This window comes from Dermochelys coriacea, chromosome 8 (assembly GCF_009764565.3).
Source record: "Dermochelys coriacea isolate rDerCor1 chromosome 8, rDerCor1.pri.v4, whole genome shotgun sequence".
Lineage (NCBI taxonomy): Eukaryota > Metazoa > Chordata > Testudines > Dermochelyidae > Dermochelys > Dermochelys coriacea.
Genome location: NC_050075.1, coordinates 57,496,228 through 57,503,210, shown reverse-complemented (window position 1 = coordinate 57,503,210; position 6,983 = coordinate 57,496,228). Strand labels below are relative to the sequence as shown.

General features: G+C 41.1%; 1 long non-coding RNA gene across 1 annotated transcript; it reads left to right on the top strand.

The window, feature by feature from the left end:
- Window positions 1-912: 912 nt before the first annotated feature.
- Window positions 913-4,312, top strand: LOC122461230. The gene is made up of 3 exons (XR_006283064.1): window positions 913-1,299; window positions 2,335-2,363; window positions 3,900-4,312. It is a non-coding gene; the product is annotated as an uncharacterized LOC122461230 (long non-coding RNA).
- Window positions 4,313-6,983: the final 2,671 nt, after the last annotated feature.

Below are 6,983 nucleotides of genomic sequence, written 5' to 3'. Positions count from 1 at the left end.
ATACAATGTCACCCAGGAATTCCTGCATCAAACCCATAACTTCTGGTTCAGCTAGAACATACATCTTTCAGACAGGCAGATGCATACAATTTTGATTTAAAGATTTCAAGTGATGGAAACCTCACCACATTCCTAGGTAACTTGTCCTAATCTTTAATTATCCTAGCTGTTAAATTTTTCATCCTACATTGTCAGCCTGCAGCCATTGGATCCAAATAAACTGAATGTAATACAGCACATAGTAGCAGGATAATGACTTTGGAAGTGCAGGGTAGAATATGTCATGTTATCTATGTATTGGAAGTAAAGCTGTGTGAAACACTGATTAAAAACAAAATACAAAATCAGAATAATTTTATCATTAAAAACAAAATCCGACTAACCCAAGTGCCATGAGCTGATCTAGTCACCACTGAAGTGACTCCTTGGGGCCAAGGGTGGGGAATAGCTGTGCCAGTCTGATTCTTCTTCATGTGGGTGCTCACTCTCCCCCCCTCCCCCATAGCTTGGTCCTCAGGCCAGGTTACTGTAGATTACCCCTTCTGGAGAAAGAAGGGGTGTGTACCAAAGTCTCTCTATATCAGCCATCCCAGAAAGGCTTCCAATTCACTGCCCTCAATGGTGCTATTTCCCCAGTGGCTGGTAGGGGAACCCAGGCCCACCTTCTTCTCCAGGTTTCAGCCCAGAGACCTTACAACCAGTGGATACTGTCTGCACTGTCCCACAACTTACTGCTATTTTCCTGGACTACTTCCTATGCTGCCTCTATCTTGTGCCTTCTCCACCCTCATCCAGAGTGCCCTTCCTTCCAGGCCAAGCTCTCTTCTCTCCTTAGTCTTACAGGGTGAATGCAAACCTCCTTCCTATAGCCTCCTTCTGCCCTCAGCTACCTGGCTTTATACAAGCCCCGCCTGCTGCTTTCCACATGAACTTTAACCTTTAATTAGTCCTCACTGTTCCCTGAACTGCCTCCTCCAGGCACAGCCTAGGCAGTTAATTGGCCCAACTAGCAACATTACCCCTTTAGGGGCTGCTGTGGGGTGAACACTCCATCACACCAAGTTTGCCTAATTTTAAGACAGTGACCTTTTCCTTCTTTCTCATGGGATAAGCAACCCCCTTAAATCCTTTGTTACCTTCTTCAGTGGAAAGGGTGGAAAGCTGTAACCCCCACTCCTCTCTGACTGCACCCTCTGAAGATCATCCTGGAAACTTGCTGGGCAGCTAGTCTACCTTACTAGTATCAAAGAAACCAAAGATATGCAGTGAGTTAAATCAGTCTGCTCCTGAAAAACCAAGGTAACAACTTCAAAGACAAAATATTTGGACATAATTTTTTTGGGGGGGATGAAAAATGTAGATCCAGTGACCCCACAATGTTTAGTGAATGTGTGTCAGGTTTGCCAAATTGTTAATGTTGAAGAAAAAAACCAAAGAATTCAGAAAAAAAAGTCAAAATGAAAGTTTGACGTTTTTGAAAAATATTTTTATTTGAAACAAGTTTTGTGCAAAAACTTCCTTCAATTTTATTTAAAAAATATTAAGAAACTGTAGAAACCACACAACATCAAAAGGAAACGCTTTGTTTTTGGTCAAAAAAAATGTTTTGTTTGACCCAACATTTTATTTATTTTATTTTATTTTGGTATTTTGATTCATCAATTTTGTTTTCAGTTTGATCCAAACCCCAAAATATTTTTTTAAATTTTTCAGAATTGCAGGTGAACTGAAAAAATCAGTTAGTCCCACAGCTCTAGTTGTAAATCAGTTTTCTCCAGTCTCCAGCTGCCAGCAAATGGCAAAGGGGAACCTGGATCTTGTAAGGGGAGGAAGGACATAGTAGTTTAGATTAGTAGTTTAGGCATAGGTTCCAGGGGGAAATTATGGGTGAAATCACTAAAATCAGAGGCAAAACTCCAATTGACTTCAGTGATGTTGCCTGATCTATTGATTATGTATTAATTCCCAGTCAGCATTCTGTGATTTGGCAGGGTTCTGTTGGGGTGCCTTTCTTCCATAAGTTACTAGGTCTTTTACCTCAAGCTCATTAGCATATAGGTCAATTAGTTACCATGGTATTCTTGTGGCTGGACATCTGCTAATGTTCCTAACTTATCCAAATATCCAAATCTGATATCATCTTTCATCTTGTGGTTACCTGTCAGCAGTTTAGTCATAATTGTGGTATCTTATGGTCTAGAGTTATTCCTGGTTAGCTGCTTATGCTAAGCCTTATGACTTCTTTAGTTTAGCTAAGTTATTATCTTACAGGTCTTGAGGCTTGTAGGCTCATTGTGTTACAGCCTTACTCCCATACCTATGTCTTATCTACAGGCTACAGTGGGACCAGGATTTCACTATGTGTAAGTAATTTTAACTGATTTAGGTTGAGTTTATCAATTCACTTGACCCTGAAATACAGATGTCCTTCAGCCTACACCTTGTGTCATCATTTACCCTAGTACAAAGTGAGTGCAAAGTGTGTATAAATCAGAATAGTAACATTTTGCAACCACTTTCAACCAATACAAATGACTACACAAGGCTCAGAGCCCTTGAGAATCAGGCTCAGAGTGTGTAAGTGACATCAACTGAGAACAAAAAGTGTGTTAAGCACCTGTGAACTCAATCATTAATCTTCTTCATCATCATCATAATTTGTGTTGCACTAGCACCTTAATCACAGACCAAGACCTCACTCTGATAGGTGCAGCACAAACATCAAAGAAAAAGATGGTCTCTGTCCCAACTTCCATATTTTACAGAATGGTAAAAGCCCATGTCCATTTCTTAGGCTACATCTACACTACAGTCAGGATTGATGCTCTGAGATTGATCCACCGATGGTCAATTTAGCGGGTCTAGTGAAGACCCGACAAATCAACAGCAGATCACTCTCCAGTTGACCCCTGAGGAGAAGAGTAAGATAAGTCAATAGGGAAGTTTCTCCTCTCCCCCACACCATGTAGACCCCACAGTAACTTGAACTAAGGTACGTTGACTCCAGCTACATTATTCATATAGCTAGATTTGTGTAGCATAAATAGATTTACCACTGTAGTGTAGACATAGCCTTAGTTCCACACTGTGCTGAAACTATTGTATTTATCTGAAAGACAATGTGAGTGAAGTAGTATCTTTTATTGGACCAACTTCTGTTGGTGAGAGACAAGCTTTTGAGCTGCACAGAGCTCTTCTTTAGGTCTGGGAAAGGGATGCAGAGCATCACAGCTAAATACAAGGTGGAACAGATTGTTTAGCATCAGTAGTTAACATATAGTCTAAGAGGCAATTCAAGAAAAAGTGGCTCATTCACACCTCTGCAGTCATAGGACAAAAAAAAAGGGGGTTAGTGGGTTATAAGTTGTTGTAGTAAGCCATATATCCAGTGTCTTTATTAAGAACAAAACCAATGAGGAGTCCTTGTGGCACCTTGGAGACTAACACATTTATTTGAGCATAAGCTTTCATGGCATAGTTATGAATTTAAGCTGCCATGTTCATCTTTTGAGGAAAAGGACTAAGAAGTCAGATATGGAGTGACTGTTTTATGAAAAGTGTTCACTTATAGGTAATCATGTTTTTTTGTCTTTTATCATTTTTCTGTGCGAGTTTATTTGTGAATGTAGCAATTCTCTAGTTTCACCCACACAGCTGATTGGGGTATTTAATGCACTGGATGAGAAACACCACATTTGAACATTTTTATGCCATTCCATAGTTCAAAACATTTCGAGTTCACTCTATGTGGAAGATTCCTGGACTGCTTTCATGGTGAATACTTTAAGAGAAAAGTCTATAATTTTGTTGTATTAAAACCACCACAAAATGAATGTGAACTGTGACTATCTGAACTTGAGAATTCCATTCCTAAATTTGAATTCTGTTGTTTGGTTTAGATTTTATCCCATCTCTGCTGCAATCAACTGAATGCTTGCTCTGAAAATGTCCATAGCCCATGTATGTGCCAGTGTGTGAGAGAGATCAGATGGTTGAATCATCTCATCTTGTGTTAATGTCCCCAGTCCCACAAGTAGTTGTAGCTATCCAGAGTATATTTGAAAAGAAAACGGTCATTAGCAAACGTGAAGATTTGCCCACACTACTGAAGAAAATAAATCTTCTCTTTGTGAAACATGTTTAATATTAAAACAGTTTCCTGAACTCACATCACACTCTCCTCTGATATGTTCATCCATAAAGGATTACCTGTTTCCAACATCATTTGCATCGTTATCCTTTTAGCAATCTATAAACAGTACCGATAGCATAATTAATTGCACTTTTCCAGCATATATATTAGAAATCCTATTTAAACTGCAAAATGTTATCATCGTTGTCCCACTTAGAATAGCTTAGTATTAGTCTGTTAAAAATGCAGAGATTTTGGACATTGGTACTAAAGAATTCATTAGCTCTTAGTGCATTATTTAAATAAACATCACAGATACTTAAAAATATAAATGAGGGAAATGCTTCCAGAATTAAATTTAAAAATGGTAACTAGAAAAATGATTAAATTAGACATTTGTAATTTAGTTAATAACCTGACTCCATTTCATTTCTTTAGCACAAACTTGATAGCTATTTTCCAGATATAGTATTTTAGTTTCTCTCCTTGATTAACCCTTACGCAGTAGTATATTGCACTGCAAAAGTCTGAGTGCTAGTGATAATTATAATTCATTAAATATTGATCAAATTAAAACTCAGATTGCTTGGATGCCATTCATTTGCCAAGTATAAAAGAAAGGGAAATTTTATAACATGCAAATAACTTCTAGTAGCTGTATAAATAAGCAAACTAAAAAAACCTGAATATATGAATTCTTGATAATAATCTCAGTGAGAAAATTGTCATATTCAAATTAAAAATCAAATCAAATCTGGGTTTTAACATGGAGAAGACCCAGGAGATTTCATGACCTTGCCCTAGAAAAGGTGGAGTTTAGCTGGTGCAACCACCATCTTAATTCAGAAACACAGTAGAAAACAAAGTGTACATAAAAAAATTCTTCTGTTTTCGAACTGCTAAATGCATATTGATTCATATGTGCAGCTGGGAGATTTGCACACATTATTTCATACAGACCTGTTTTCCAATTTATCCTTGTTTTTCAGTTTAAAGTCAACATTGTTACTTCCTGCTCTGTATTGATCTGGTGCAAAGTCTATTGATGAAAAGCCTCTCACTGATTTCACTGGACTTTGGTCAGGTAATAGGGCTGAATCCTGCAAAGTTCAGATCATCCTAAATTTCCATGGACTTCAGTGAGAAAAACTTGAGAGAGTTGAGGGTGCTCAGCATCTCTGACGTGCCCTTAACTTCCTTACTCTACTTATTCTTGGCTGCATGTGGCACATTGGGTATGTCTATGCTATATCTGGCCACAGCTGACGAGGCTGTGGAAGCTTGGGCTACAGGGTCCATAAAATTGCCATGTAGACTATCAGGCTTAGGCTGGAGCCTGGGCTCTAAGATTGTGGGGGGGAGTGGGGGAAGGTCTCAGAGCCTGGGCTCCAGCCCAAGTCCAAACATCTACATTAATTCTATAGACCCACATGCAAGCCTTGTGAGTCTGAGTCAGCTGACCCAAGTTCTGAGACTTGGTGCTGCAGATTTTTTTATCACAATGAAGACATACCTTAAGCCGGGGCTTTGACCCAACCCTCCTTTCCATTTACACACACATCAGTTTGAATCAGATCAACAAGCATTCGAGACCCGGGTCATATGATTTTACTAGGGGAGTGGGTCAGAATCTCATTTTTCAGTGTAGACACAGCTCAAGCCATAGACCCAAGTCTAAAGGTCTGCATTGTGTTGTATGGCATTTCAGCACAGCTGATACACGCAAATCCAGCAACTGTAATCCCAGGTTTACAACACAATGTGGATGCTCAAGAGTGGGCTTGAAAACACGGAGATCACAACCCCAGGTCACACAGATCCGAGTTGACAATGTAATGTCGACATACTATCACATTCCAGGGTGCAATCCAGACCAGTGAGGGGCTGTGTCACCACCTGTGATGGGGTGGACTAGGCCCTGATGCCCCATGCTGGAGGCCTTGTGGCCCTGCCACACCCCCTCCCCAGAGAAGGGAAATAGAGAAGTCCTCCAAGCTGCCTTGTGTGGCTGTGTGGGAAGCAGCCAATCAGGGCCCAACAGGCTAGTATAAGAAGAGCTGCAGGGCCAGAGTGAATACAGTTTTTGCTAGAGATGGAGGAGAATGGACTGTGCTCTGGGCTGGTTGCTGGGACTCCACCAGGACAAGGCCCTGAGATAAGGGTGAAGAATGTGCAGTAGCCACGAGGAAGTCGCCCAGGGAATTATAGCAGCAATACAGTTTATTTAAAGGGACATTGCAGATGGCTGCTATCTATAGGGTCCCTGGGCTGGGACAAAGAGTAGAGGGTGGGCCCGGGTCCCTCCCACCAGCCACTGGGAAAACAGCTTGGACTTTGAGGCACCCCAGAAGGGGAACTGAACTGAAGTGGCCTTGCTGAAGAGCTGTGGTCAGAAAGGCCCTGAGAGGGCGAAGACATTGTCTCCAGAAAAGGAGCCCTGGGGCTGTGCTCTATTCCGGAGCAGGGACAAACTGAAAGAGACATTACAGAGTGCACTGAGAGAGGCCCCTGATGGATTTGTACCTCAAAAGGGGTTTGCTTTGCTTTTATCTCAGACAGACTGTGTATGACTTGGCTGGACAGTTGAGTCAGTGAAGATCAACCACAAACAGGTAGAGAAAGCGTGCAGGCACATGTGCTCAGCCAGTGGGTACTCACGAGAGGTGAGTGCAACCCCGTTACACCACGTGTCCTGCAACTTGGGGTGTCTCACAATGCTTTTTTGCTATAGCTCCCACCTGGACTGCTCACAAACAGCCTTCCAACATGCAGGTCTGTGTATAGCTGAAGCCTGATCAGTCAAATTCTGGCTTCCACCAGCCTTGGTTACTACTTACAGGGTGATCCCAAC